General features: G+C 49.9%; 1 protein-coding gene across 1 annotated transcript in view; it reads left to right on the forward strand.

Annotated features, from left to right (window-relative positions):
• The first annotated feature begins 13392 nt into the window (after positions 1–13392).
• ZBTB16 (zinc finger and BTB domain containing 16) overlaps positions 13393–14062 on the forward strand; it is a 188152-nt gene continuing 187482 nt past the window's right edge. Inside the window, exon 1 of the mRNA XM_055305426.1 lies at positions 13393–13673. The gene's annotated coding sequence lies outside the window, so the exon portion shown is untranslated. The remainder of the gene's footprint in view (positions 13674–14062) is intronic.

Raw genomic sequence — 14062 nt, forward strand, 5'->3', positions numbered from 1 at the left:
ATTATACCATCCCTCCATCAGCAGGTGCTGGCATGTAATTTCAGTGTACCTGATAGAGTTCATAGAGTATTACAGAATTTCATAACAGGGGTTGGCCTGGCGAGAAAACAAGACTAATATTTTCTTGGTATCCACAAGGAGCCACCCCCTCCTTGGGGCCTGGAGGAGAACTAACTTGCTCAAGGTCAGAGGGTACATTAGGGAGAGGTCTTAGGGCTCTCCTCAAAGAACAGGGCAAACACTTTAATATGGTTGGAGACATTTCCCATGTAATATTTCCATTTCTACAAAGGAGAACATTGAAGCACAGGGAGGTGAAGTGACCTGCCTAGGATTGCACAGGAAGCATTTGGCAGAGTCTTCTAACTGGATCTAAGTCTTCTAACTGGAATTCCAGTGTTCTTACAATTTCACCATATTCCCTCCAATCTGCCTAACCAATTAAAAAAAAGTAAACATTCCAGAATGTTCCAAAGAAATGTATGTAGAGGGAGAAATAAAATTACCATCCTCTTATGATTACTTTTTTTTTCCTTGTTATGGAAGGCACTCAACAGACAGTAAACTCAATAGAAGGAAAATCCGCTTTCTGGGAAAATGGGATATTAAGCCTTCGAAGAGCGCTTCCATGCAGTCAAACATCAGTGCAGTTTGAGTGCTTTCCCTTGAAAGAAAATCCCCTCGGATGACCCGGAGTGCCTATAGAACGAAGCTTTCATAAACCAGAGAAATCCATTTCTTGCAGTAGACTCTGCAGTCAATTTATAGTCTTTCCTGCTCTTCACCAAATTTCTCTTCCTGGTAATATTTTTGGCGTTTTAATTTTAGATATGGGTGAGGGAGTGGGAGAGAACTTTGTTTTAAAACTTAAGTATGACATATGTATCACTAGAATCATACTTGATCTCAACCTATTTGTTCCTTTGACACAGAGGTAGAAGAGAGGGCTTTAAAAAGAAAAGGTCGGGGGCAGCCCAGGTGGCCCAGCGGTTTAGCACCGCCTTCAGCCCAGGGCATGACCCTGGAGACCCTGGATCGAGTCCCACGTCAGGTTCCCTGAAGGGAGCCTGCTTCTTCCTCTGCCTGTGTCTCTGCCTCTCTCTCTCTCTGTTTCTGTCATGAATAAATAAATAAAATCTTTAAAAAAAAGAAAAAAAGAAAAGAAAAGGTCGGGCAAGGTATGGACCTCCCCTCCAATCCCAGCAACCATGTTCCTCAGAGGGAATAACCCTCTGCTTCTGTAAGCATGGGGTACAGGCAGGGGGTTCCCAGAAGAGGGGCAGCTGGGGGAATCAGCTAGACCTGTTTGTGTCTCAGCTCTGCCCCTAACAAACTGTGGCATCATGGCCAAGTTCATTAACTTCTTTGAGATTATAGAGACCTCAACGTTCAAGTTAAAAAATCTGCCACATTTTATATCACTGTTAAATGACAGATCTGGGTTTGACACCCACGTTAGTTTGACTCCAAAGACCAGATGGCAGGGCACACTGCTTCTCCATTGGATTATCACCATTACTAACCCCCAGAGGAACATGCTCATGGATTGTGCCTGTAGGAATCATGACTGTAAAGTACCAGGATCAGTTGTAAACTAATATGTCAGAATGGAGATGCATAAGTGTGCATGCATGCATGTGTAAGTGTATACATGAATACCCATCCGCGCGCACACACACACACACACACACACACACACACATATATATATATATATATATGTATATATATATATATAGAGAGAGAGAGAGAGAGAGAGAACACATCTCCAAATGTACATGACATGCTTCGAACTGGCCGCATGGGAAAGGCTGATATGCTTGTTACAACTCTATTGCTATTATTGCTAGGTTATGAGCCACAGGAGAATCTCAGCCTTGTGTCTCCAATCCCACCAGTTTTGACCTCAAATTTTATTATCCAGCTTCATCACCCCCTTGAGCTAGTTTTGAAAATCAAATCTTTCCCCTCTGGGCAAGACAAGATACACCACAACTGAACTTTGCAAACGTACATGCTATGTGCTTTGCAGGTAGTCTCCCAAGATTTCCAAGAATGACTGAATGACACCAATGACACCCTCAGGATGGCCCCCAAAGGGCTCTGGTCCCAAGTCCTGACTCCAAGTGGCCTTGGGAACATTGTACTGCCTCTCTGTGCTGCTTCCTGTCTTGTAAAATGGTGAGATTGGACAAGATGATGATGCGTAAAGTCCCTTTCGGTTTTGAGTCTATCGGGCATTTTCTGAAGTGGGCAACACTTTTTGGTTGTCGCAGCTCTAGTGTGCTTACCAGAAAAGTTAACCGCCCTGCTTTGTCATCATGCCTAACCTGTATGAGCGGCCACGAGTGCCTGGGGGCCTCATTCGGCAATGAACAGAGCAGCTCTTCCAGCCTATGCAGTCTTCATATTAACCCACCGCCTCAGTTCTTCCCTTCAACCTACAGGCCATGGGTGTGAAAGAAAGATATTGGAGTGCACCACCTCCTTACAACCAACGTGTTCAGGGGCCTTTACCTCTTTCCAGAACCTGGGCTCCCTTCTCATGACTCCTGCCACATGACACCAGCACTGTATCATTCCCTAAGTTCTCTCACTACGAAGGATGTCCCTTGGTAAAGTTTTTCACCACCTTCTCCTCTACCACTTCCCTAGTGGGTTAAGCTGAAAAATCACTTTTTTCTCATCGCTTGTAGGGAACTGTTGAAGAAACTCAGGCCACTGGGAAGCCTGTTCCAGACTTACCCTCTTGCCTCCAAACAAGTGGGGGAGGGGGTCTCAGGGTTCGAACCCCAACAAACAGAACCCCCTGACTTCCAATGGCCTAGGGGTTAGAGCTCAGAGTGTGGAAGCTGGCTGCCCCCTCTTCCTCACTATGCGGCCAAAGGAAGGGTGCTTTCTTTCCCAGTCTCAGTTTCTCCAGCTGTAAAATGGGAGAAGCAGCAGTGCCCACTCTGTGGAGTTACCCAGAGGAGCAAATGGCCAGTGGCCTGGAGTAAGTCCTCAATATGTGTCAGTGGTGGAAATGCCCCATTAGCAGGATCAGTACAGGGTATGGTGAAAATAAGTTGGAGGGTATGACTGAAAGATGTTAAGCCTATCAAATCAATAGTCATTCTACATATACTACAGAGTTGATCATCCTGCTGGCAGGGGCCCCTCCCACATATTGAAAGAAAGAAGGAATGTAACAAGATCAGAGGAAATGGGGAGGTCAGATTTGGGCTTCTTTGATTACTTTGTTATCTTTGGTCCCAAGCAGGTTCTGTGTGTGTGCCTGGGGGTGGGTGGGTGGGGTGCCTGTCGGCCCAAGCGCCTTCCCCCTCCCCTCCCCACTTTTTATTCTGGAAAACAAGGAAGCAATAACACACACACACACCCCACCCTCACCACCTGCACTCCCTGATTTCCAGCTTTGCTTATTAAACTAACCTTCTGAGGGCAGAATTTGTTTTGCTTTATCTGGATACTTCACTCAGTGTGCATTACAGGTACCCTTGGATTTTCAACAAAGAAGCAACATAAAAAAGGTGGGGGTGGATGGGGGTCTTTTCTTCCCAGAGATTTTACAGAGACCAGAGTGTTGAGAAAAGCAGAGCAAGCTGTCCACATTCAGGGAAACCTATCTCTGCCAATTTGTGATGAATCCACAAAGAAGAGGTTCCTTTAAGGAAAGGGAAAGACATATGGAATGGGAGAGAGAAGGTGGGGAGAGCTGTGGATATGGGGTAGAGAGAGCTCACTAAACTCTTTCTGGGAACACTGTAGCCCTCTGTGATGCATGGTCCCCAGTATATCTGCGATCTGCGTGAGCCAGCTAGCAACGAGGAGGTGGCCACTGTCCCTGCAAGTTGCAGCTGGATAACTTAGCATCTGCCTAATAAATATTTGGCAAAGAGAAAAAAAAAATATCAGGCAAGTGACTGCTGAGTGTCATGGCACCTAGCTTTCTGCAACTTTTCCAGTTTTCCCATCACCCCCTTCCTATCCCCAGCCAAACGGAACAGAGGACACCCAACACTTCCCACGCATTCCCCAGCATGAGAGATCACTCAAACCCAGGTGGGTGCCCTGGAGCCTCCCTGCAAGGCCAGGGTGAACACTTGCAGGTGGACTGGGCGGTTGCAGGTGGGTAAGAGTTGGCAACCACCTGCCCGCCTCACCCTGGGCGTCTCTGCAGACCCCCTGGTCTTGTGAGCGTCATCCTAAAGGTTAATAATAATCACAACAGGCAGCCCATCATTGCCTCCCTGTCTGGCTGAGAGGTTTACAACTTAAACTCATGGCAGAGGGAGAAATTGGCTCAATCACTTGGAGTAATGGTACATGGAGAGCCAGTTGGGCATGACTGCTATTTAACTCGGGGAAAACAGGCTGCCACGCTTAACGTATGTATAGACTAATAAACACGTCATGCTACAGGGTGGAAATTAACACCCCCCCACGCCCCCCACCTTGCTCTCCATTCGCTTGTTGGCCTCACCCCACCCAATAAACAGGGCAAGACTGAGAGAATGGGGTCAAGAGACAGATGTGCATAGCTGTGGTTACATCAATACTCACAGGTCACTGCTCCCTCTTTAAAGTGATTTAAAGTTTATCTATCACAGACCTTCCCCCAGATATTTGTAAGAAGGCATTTTGTAGGGGGAGGGTGGAAAAAAAGATGACCTGACATCATCGTTAGCAACAGCTAACATTTTCAGATCTTCCTTTCATTGTGGGCCAACGCACCCCTTGGGCATCTTCCTCACTGGTCTCATGGGGTGGGTACCATCATCGACTCAGTTTACAGGTGAGGACACTGGACCACCCAGGGCCTGAGAGGTGGGAGGTGGTATTTGAACACAGACTCAGGAGAGTAAATCAGAGCCCACTCTCAGCCTTTATGCTGCACTGGGTATTAATGGGACCGAGGAGGAGCTCATTGGCCTGCAGTGTTCTCTGCAATGGCACTTTTATTCTTTAAGGACCTGGGTAAGTCCACATTAAGATGCCTTCCTATCTGCCCCAGCAGTCATGCTGCTTTCCACCACAAACAAGAATTTTCACCACGTGCCAAGTGTTGCAGATACAGAAGTAAAACCCACAACCCACCCTGTTCCCATAGAGCTCACACAGTACGTTTAGCAGAAGGGGCAGTTAAAGAAAAATAGGTTTGGGGACACCTGGGTGACTCAGTGGTTGAGCGTCTGCCTTTGCCTCAGGGCATGATCCCGGATTCCTGGGATTGAGTCCTGCATCAGGTTCCTTGCATGGAGCCTGCTTCTTCTCCCTCTGCCTGTGTCTCTGCCTCTCTTTCTGTGTCTTTCATGAATAAATGAAAAAAATATTAAAAAAAATAGGTTCGTAGATAAAAGGATGAACCAGAAACTGCCAGGATCTTTCCGAGTTTTCTCCTTGGCCCTGTCCATACAAGATGCTCCAGTGTCCAAAGGCACCTGCCTTACTGAGGGGTCAGCCTTGGGGACAAGCCCCTTCTCCCAGGCCAGAATTCCAGCTCAGATGTTGTGGCCCTGCTGCTTCTGACAAATGAAATAAAGTGTATTCAGGTAATGCTAGCTACTCTAACAAACAAACTCTAAAAGAGCTCAAGACCAGGGCTGCCAGATTAAGAACAAAAAAGGTATTAAGTTTAAATTTCAGATAAGGGATCCCTGGGTGGCGCAGCGGTTTGGCGCCTGCCTTTGGCCTGGGGCGCGATCCTGGAGACCCGGGATCGAATCCCGCGTCGGGCTCCCGGTGCATGGAGCCTGCTTCTCCCTCTGCCTGTGTCTCTGCCTCTCTCTCTCTCTCTCTCTCTCTCTGTGACTATCTTAAAAAAAAAATAAAAAAAAATTTCAGATAATATTTATTTATTTATTTATTTATTATTTATTTATTTATTTATTTATTTATTTATTTATGATAGTCACAGAGAGAGAGGGAGAGAGGCAGAGACACAGGCAGAGGGAGAAGCAGGCTCCATGCAGGGAGCCCGATGTGGGACTTGATCCCGGGACTCCAGGATCACGCCCTGAGCCAAAGACAGACGCTCAACTGCTGAGCCACCCAGGCATCTCAAATAATTTTCTTAATATAACTACATTCTATACGATATTTGAGATATATGTATACTAAGAACTATTCATCATTTATCTGAAATTTAAATTTAACTGGGTGCCCTGTTTTTGATTTGGCAACCCTAGTGAAGACATCAAAGATTTATTTCTTGTTTATATAAGTTCATGGTGGGTGTTCTTAGGCGGCAGGCAGCTCCTCTACAGGTTGCAATTCAGGGATCCAGGCTCCTTCCAGCTTGGCTCTGCCACTTTTCTTCCTTAGCTTCCAAGGTATCTATATACTCATGGGGTCAAGTTGCAGAAAGGGACAGGGCATGGAGGATTTCATGTGGGAGATTTTAATGGGCCACTCCTGGAAATGCACATCTGCTCACAATCCATCCATTGGCCGGGATTCAATCACATGGCCTATACCTAACAGCAAGGTGAAGAAGAACAATGCAAGCCAGTATGTGCTCAGAAAGTTATTTGGAGAACACCTAGCTGGTCTCTGCTAACCTGTCAGTACTTGAAGCTCATGCATGTCTCATATGTGAGTGCTGGGTTCAGTAAGCAGCTTTCCATACCCCTGCCACACACCCCCTCCCCAGTGTGCCTAGCAGAAGATCAGGCTCTCTCCTCTCAGCCCTGGACTGGTTAACTTAAGCTCTCTGGGCCTGGGATTATGAGGCTATTGTGGAAATAACAAACAGTATGATTCAAATCAATTCATTTTAATCCAATGCAATTTAATAAATATTTATTAATGCTTCTAGGATATTGAGACAAGCTTGGTTCTAGGCCCCTGAAGGAGACAGAAATTAAAACAGAACCCAGTGATGCCCTCAAGGAGCTGCATACAATTGAATTCAACAGTTATCCTCAACTCTTATTTATATCTCATTGGTTTTTTTTTCAAAGGTTGGTGGAAAGCCCATAGTTACAAAGAATCCTGCCCTAAATGCTGGGTCACAAAATGGTCCCTCCACTCCCAAATTCCTAAAAAAATTGGTGTCTATATTCACTCATTCATCCATGCATGCATGCATGTGTGCATTCATTCAGTTAGTTCATTGGAAATTCAACAAGCAGCTATTTGTTCTGTTTGACAGTGTATTAGGCTCTGTGGGTTGGGAGTGGAAGCATCAAGTTGAACGAGATTGAGACCTTGCCTTCCAGAAACTCACAGTGGAGGGAGTGGTCAGAATGCACATACCTCAGATACAAGGCAGATGAAGGTAAATAGTAAAAATGTTCAAACAGCACTGTGGGATTTAGGGAGGAAGGAGAAATTAATTCTGACTGGGTGTGGGGTGGAAAAGATTACATCAAGATCCAACAGTGATTTCCCAAAGAGACACATGAACCTTCCCTGGCAAGAGAGGCCTTGTCAAAGCTTCAGCTCGGAATTCACAACAGCCTTGGCCCACAGGGCACCCCCAATCTCCCACCTACTCAGCCCTAAGAGAACAAGGCAGTGAGCTTTTCTCAAGGGAGAACTCCACAGCGGCCTTTCACTTTATCTTAAAATAATTCATACGGATTTTGAATTCCACTCCACAGGGTAGCAACATTTGTTTTGCAATAATGATTTTAATATAATTGGCTTAAATTACCTGTCATTGAGTAAAATCACTTCATCTTGTGACTTGTGCACCCTGACGTACCACTTCTGCTCGTAGAGTACCTTCTCCAGAAATCAGCTTCTGAGACCAGAAGTTCAATTGTCATGTATCCAGTGTCTTTTCTCCTTATCGGGATGAATGAAATATTTTGCTTTCTGGGCTGTGAGACTGGTCATAGGCTTTGTGAAAAGACAACACAGGAATCATAGATGAGGCCTGCATTAGCTGACCGCAATACTTTTTGTACACTTTTCTCACTTCGGGGGAGAAAGAGAAAGAATAATGCAACTTGGACATGAGTTGTATTTCTGGGCCACGGTGCTTCCAAGTGGCACCTCTGAGGAGGGTTGACCCTCTTTCCCTGCATGCCCTTCTAGGTTTCAAACAGAACTAGAGCGCTCCTGTTGTATAACAGCTGCCTTGGATTGAAATCTATACCATTAAACACCTTCAAAATTAAACAGTTGGCTATTTAAAGTTAAACAGCATAAGAAAATGTGGTGTACTTCCCCTCTCCCTGGTATCCCCACGATGAAACACCAAAGTGTTAAAAAAAAAAAAAAGGGCCCCGTTTGTGATGAGGACTTGGGGGTTAATTTTCAGCATGGTGCCTGGGGATTTAGCTGTGGGACTCCCATTACAAGTAATGGGAGTCCTGCTGCTTCATTTCATGCACACTATATGGAAACCGCACCCTTCGACAGCTACACAATTTTAGTTTTGAAATTGAGGCCGTCTTTCTCAGGGCAAAGCAGATTTTCAGAAACACCAAACTACTCAGTGTTGGCCCGGGGCCTGTGTGTTTGTGCTCATGTGTTTGAGAGAGAGAGAAAGAGAGAGAGAGAGAGAGAGAATGTTTTTCTCGTAAGTGCAGGTGCCCCTTTCAAAGACAGCAACATAAAACGTGCCACCCAATAGCTGACAGCAGTGGTTGCTATGTCTCATCCCAAAGCTTTGTCAGGAAACCCCGTAAAACTGGCACATGGTTTGTGACACCCAGTGAAACCCTGTGCTTCTCCCATAATAACCTGAACCCTGCTGCCTGTCATTAAGGGACCTCTCTTATTAGACATCTCTTTTTTAAATAGCTGCCATCATCTGGTCCCAGTGTACATTAAATCCCATTATAATTATAAACACACTTCCCCATAACATCCGTTGCAGATTTCATCCACACTGCCTACCCCCTCAGGGCATCTTTGCGCTAATAACAACTCAGATTTGCTATTTGAGTTGACAACATTAAGGTCCCAACACCATTTGCAATATGCTGGGGAAGAGAGAGAGGAGAAAAAGCTTTCTCTTTCTCAGTCAGGAAGATCTTGGGGTCACAGTGACCCTAAGGCCTCAGGAGCTAAAAGGAATAACCCTCTTTCCTCTCTCTTTGAAAAGTCACTCTCTGCTCAATACATGAAAGGAGGGGAGTGCTTAGCACCTGGAGGCGAAGCCCAGGTTGATAAATACCACTAGCCGGGATTCCACTGGGAAAACAGATGGCGATTACTAATCAGAGAGGCCATCTTCTTATTTGGTTTTCTGCACTTCAACTAACCGGAATCCACATGGCACCTGATTATTCCCCCCCCCCCCCCAGTTTTTGGAGGGGGCATTTAAAACATGACAGAACAATAATAATAATAATAATAAAAGACAAACCAAAGAAAGCCATAGACTATGCACGGAGGACAAATCTGATTTTGGTTGGTTTTTGGCATCATTTGCGTCTACCTAGTAAATATCTGTAATCATGACCTTGAAGCCTTGTAAGGTCCTTTGCCTCCAGGAGAGGCCACAGTAGGTCTGCAGTATATTACCCCAAGAGTCCCCAGTGGGGAAGAGTGCCTGTGACAGCCTGGTGCATCTTCCAGTGGTGGTCACAAACGCAGAGGAGACTTTTTCTATTCAGGGGCTTTACTGCCCGCATCCCTCCGTGAACAGGCTTTATTCCCAACTCCTGTCAAGGTTTTAGTATGCAAAGTAGCTGCTTCTCCCCCAGAGGTAGGAGTCTTTGATTTATTTATCACGATAGCAAAGTCTACCTTTAAATTTTACAACTATTTTCCAGCTGAGGAGTTGGAATGAAATGAGTTGCAACATTTCATTAACACTCAATCAGAATACAGAATGTTCAGAAAGCAGCTAGAGCCTTCTTCCCGGGCATCTGTTTGGTTGAAGTTTTACTGTAATTCAAAACTCCCTCCTCAACTTTTGGCTGCAGTGATGATGTTGAGGAGGCAGGGAAGGTGACCTAAGCCTGTTGACCTGGTGGCCCAATTCAGTGGGGGACCAGCAGTAGTCCTCAGCTTGCCTGGCTGCCGGTAGGTCTCTGCCTCAATGGAGGAAGAGGAGAAGGAAAATCAGAAGCTCTTGTTCTCCTTTTTCTACCTTGCTAGAGGCTGTACAATCTAAAAGTGAAGATCGTGAGCTCTGCCCCTGGAATGGTCTGATTTAAAGCCTCAGCTCCGATGTTCATTAACTAGCTCTGTGGTCTTGGGCAAGGCGCCTAACCTCCCAGTTTTCTCATCTGAGAAATGGGGGAAATAATAGCACCTGCCTGAATAGGGCTGTAACGAGGATTAAATAACACAAGATAGATAATGTGTTGAGATGTATAGTCTGTGTTCAGAACGAGTTCTTACACACACCATCTTTTCCCCATAAGATCCCTTAGACCTAACATAGCCCCCTCTTCTACAAACTGCGCTGGGAAAGGCTGCTACCCATGGAAGGGATGTGAATAAAGGAGATAAAGGAGTAAGAAGATTTAACATGGAATTCTATTCAAAGGTCAATGCCTCTATTCCCGTCTCCAGCATGATCTCTTCGGAAGACTGAGGTCTCTCCTATTTTTAGACCTGTCTGAACGGTTGTCCCGGCTTCCCTTACTGTACGCTTCAAGCAAAATAAAAAAAAAATCACTACAAATACATGAACATCAGAGAGAGAAAGAGAGAGTGAGAGTGAAAGAGAGAGAGAGAGAGAGAGAGAGAGTTTTCTCCTATAATTTTCCATCCTGCTTGTTTTTAGGTGCTGCTATATGAAATCTCTGAACTGGGGATTCTCATCAGCCTTTCGGGGGACCCAAGGACATAGCTCTGGCTATAAATGGTGCCAGGTTTGGTGGGGGAGCTGCTGCTGCTTTATCTGGGCCCAATAAACCTTATCAAACTGCTGTGCAGCCAGCCTTCAGCGCTAAGTGGAAACGCTTGGAGCCCAATGCTGGCTCTCAGCCCACAGCCTCGCCTGCCTTCCTCCTTTTTGTTACCTTCTCCACCTCTTAAATTCAGGCATTAATCTCTCTTTAACACTTACTAACAAGGGCTGGGCTTTTTAATGGGCAGGGTTTATGAAGCAAGGGGAGATTTTCACATCCAGTGAATATGGCATGGAGTGGGGGGGGGGCAGGGCCATGGAGGGATTGTTCCTGTTCTCCCATTGTTTCCAAGGCTTCTCTCTTTCTCTGATTTGAGGATTAATAGGAGATTAAGATCAAGGGTTAATTGTGTGCTTCTCCTGCTTCTGCACTTAGGAGGGGCTGGTAGGTGGATGTGGATGGCAGGGCAGCAACCTTCGCACAGGCACCATCTCCAGGCAGAGACTCTACAAGTTCAAAGATGGTTTCTTCTTTCCACTGAGAAAAGGAAACCCTTTTCTCTAGCAGAGTTAGAGAAACTGACTGAGGCTCTAGCAGAGTCTTTCTTCTCTTCTTCTATCCCTCTCCTCCTGCTCTCCTGGCCGACCAGTGCTTTCTTAACTTTCTTTAAATGCCTTCCTCTTGAAGATAGCATAGACCTTAGCTAGGTAAACAGTCCATAACCGAGCTGGCTCTCTATTGTTTTTTTTTTTTAAGATTTTATTTATTTATTCATGAGAGACACACAGAGAGAGGCAGAGACACAGGCAGAGGGAGAAGCAGGCTCCCTGCAGGGAGTCCGATGCGGGACTCGATCCCTGGTCTCCAGGATCATGCCCTGGGCTGAAGGCGGCGCTAAACCGCTGAGCCACCCGGGCTGCCCTGGCTCTCTATTGTTAATCAGAATCAATACCCGGGGACCAGACTGTTCCTTCCAGGGATGTGTTAGGTGTTGCTGTGTTCAGGGCTATCAGAGGGTCATTGGCTCCCTCCCTCCACTTTGAAGTGTCCTTCTCTGCCCTCTTCTGTCTTCTGACTCCAGCAGGGCTGAGCCCTTTCCCCGCTGAGAGACAGGACCATGCTTGCAGGGATGGAGCTGCCTGTCCCTGGGACTATTCCCCCTTTGCCTGTTCTTGTGATCCTGAGCACCTTGCACTCTGGCCTTCCGGGGCCCAGAAGCAGATTTTTGCCTCTAGTTGGTGTCTGCCACCTTCCATGACCCTACAGTTCTTGGGGCCTGACTCTAGATCTGGGGCAGTACCGGAGACAAACACCGTTATTATAGGAGTCCTGAGCAAATCTTTGACTCGCCAGTGTGTCAGGGACAGAATGTGGGGATTCAGGTCTCCCTGAGTGAAGCCCCCGCGAGGCTAAGACCGCATGCCCTCCAGGGCTGACTGTCCGGAGACCCAGGGAGGGCGCTCTCCACCACCAGGCTCACCCCAACGATCCCAGACGTTAGCCAGCCACCAAGGCTGATGTTCAAAAGAGAGCTTCCACCTCTTGCGTGCGCCCTACCTCCGCTAAGCTCCAGGGAAAGGGGGTTAGAAGGGGTCTCTCCGCTGCCCACCGCCCGAGGAAGGGTAGATTTCCTCTGGCTTCTCTACCCTGAGGTTAGTGATCTGAACTCCCCCCCCCTCCCCCTGGAGTGGAGAGGCCTGCCGAGAGGAAGAGGGTCTTTTGGGGGCTCTGGAGCTTTTTCCGGCTTTCACTCGCCCCCTGAAGGCTTTGCGCTGAGCAGGACGCGGTTCTCGGGATCCGTCTCCAACCAGGTTCCCGGGAGGGGGGCGGGTAGGGGTGGGAGGGCAAGGAAGGGAGCAGAGCCCAGGGGATGCTCAAGACTCCGGGGAGAGAAAAGTTGCTCTCGGCCTCCCGGGATCCCCGCAGCTAAAACGGGGGAGGGGTCTCCCTTGGGCGGCTGATCCCCGTGGCCCTCCGGCACCAGCTCCCCAGGGCCTGGGAACCGCGCCCGGAGACGTCTCGCGATCCGGATGCCCGGCGCCTGGAGGCACAGAAGGCCTGGGCTCGGGCCGCGGAAGGGACCTCCGGCCACCGATGTCGCGGTCCCGGGGAGGCGGCCCCGAGCCCGGAGCAAAGTGAAAGGCGAGATGACACGCACGGGATTGGGGCAAACACTGGAGCCGGGGACGAAACTCCGCGCCCGGGGCAGCAGGGAAGAAGAAAACCCGCGTCCAGAGGAAAGAAAAAAACCTGGGGTGGAAGGTGGGAGCTGCCCCCCCCCCCCCCACTAAGGGTCCCGAGTCCCGGGCACTGCTCTCCGCGAGCTCCCTCCTCCCTCTCCGTCCGGGCGGTGAGCGGGGAGCGGGGAGCGGGGAGCGGGGAGCGGTGAGCGGCGGCCGCCGGCGCCCCAGCAGCAGCTAGATGTCAGGCGAAGCCCGGAGCGCGGCGCGCGGGGAGGGGAGGGGACGGGAGGGGAGGCGCGGAGGGGAGGGGAGGGGAGGGGAGGGGAGGGTGGGGCGGGGAGCGCGCGCGGGCTCGGCCAGTCGGGGGGGGTGGGGGGGGTGGGCGGGCTGAGGCCGGGGACGGCGCGGGAGGGGGGAGGGAAGGGGGGCCGCTGTGGGCAGCGCGCCGGGCTCGGCCGCCAGCACTAAAGATGGAGAGGCGCCGGGGCCTCGCAGGGGAGGGGGCTCGGCGTTGACGTGGGACGCGGCGGAGGCGCCGCAGCCGGTGGTGATTTGCTAACCTCGCAGCAGAGAGGAGTTGAGGGCGATGAGAGCGGGTACTGCGAACTGCCGGGCGATGCCGCCGCTGCCGCCGTGATACGAGAGCAACAGTTCCCAGCGACAGCCGGCCCCGACGCGGGCACACACCCCGGGGCGCGCACACCCACCCGCGGCGCCCGGCTCGGCGGCGGTGAGTGCGGGGCCGGCGGGGGCGCACCGCTCGCCGGGGGCGCGCGCCGGGGCGCCCCGGGGCCGGAGAGGTCGGGGGGCGCGCTCCCTCGGGCCGCTCGGCCGCGGGCTGTGCGCCTCGCCTCGCTCGGCTTGTCCCCTTCCTGCTGCGGCCGCCGCGGGTTGGGGGTCGGCTGCGAGGGGAGCCCCGGCTGTCAGCTTGGGCGCAGCTGCCTCCCAGCCCTTCCGCTCCCGGGCACGGCCGGGCGGGAGGTGGGGGCCGGGCGGCCCGCGGGCGCGGAGGGCGCGGGCGGAGGGTGGGAGAGCCGGAGGCTTTGTACCGGCGGGGCCGGCGGGCGGCGGGAGCCGGAGCCGGAGCCCGAGCCGGAGCCCGAGCCGGAGCCCGAGCCG

This window comes from Nyctereutes procyonoides, unplaced genomic scaffold (assembly GCF_905146905.1).
Source record: "Nyctereutes procyonoides isolate TBG_1078 unplaced genomic scaffold, NYPRO_anot_genome, whole genome shotgun sequence".
Classification (NCBI taxonomy): Eukaryota; Metazoa; Chordata; class Mammalia; order Carnivora; family Canidae; genus Nyctereutes; species Nyctereutes procyonoides.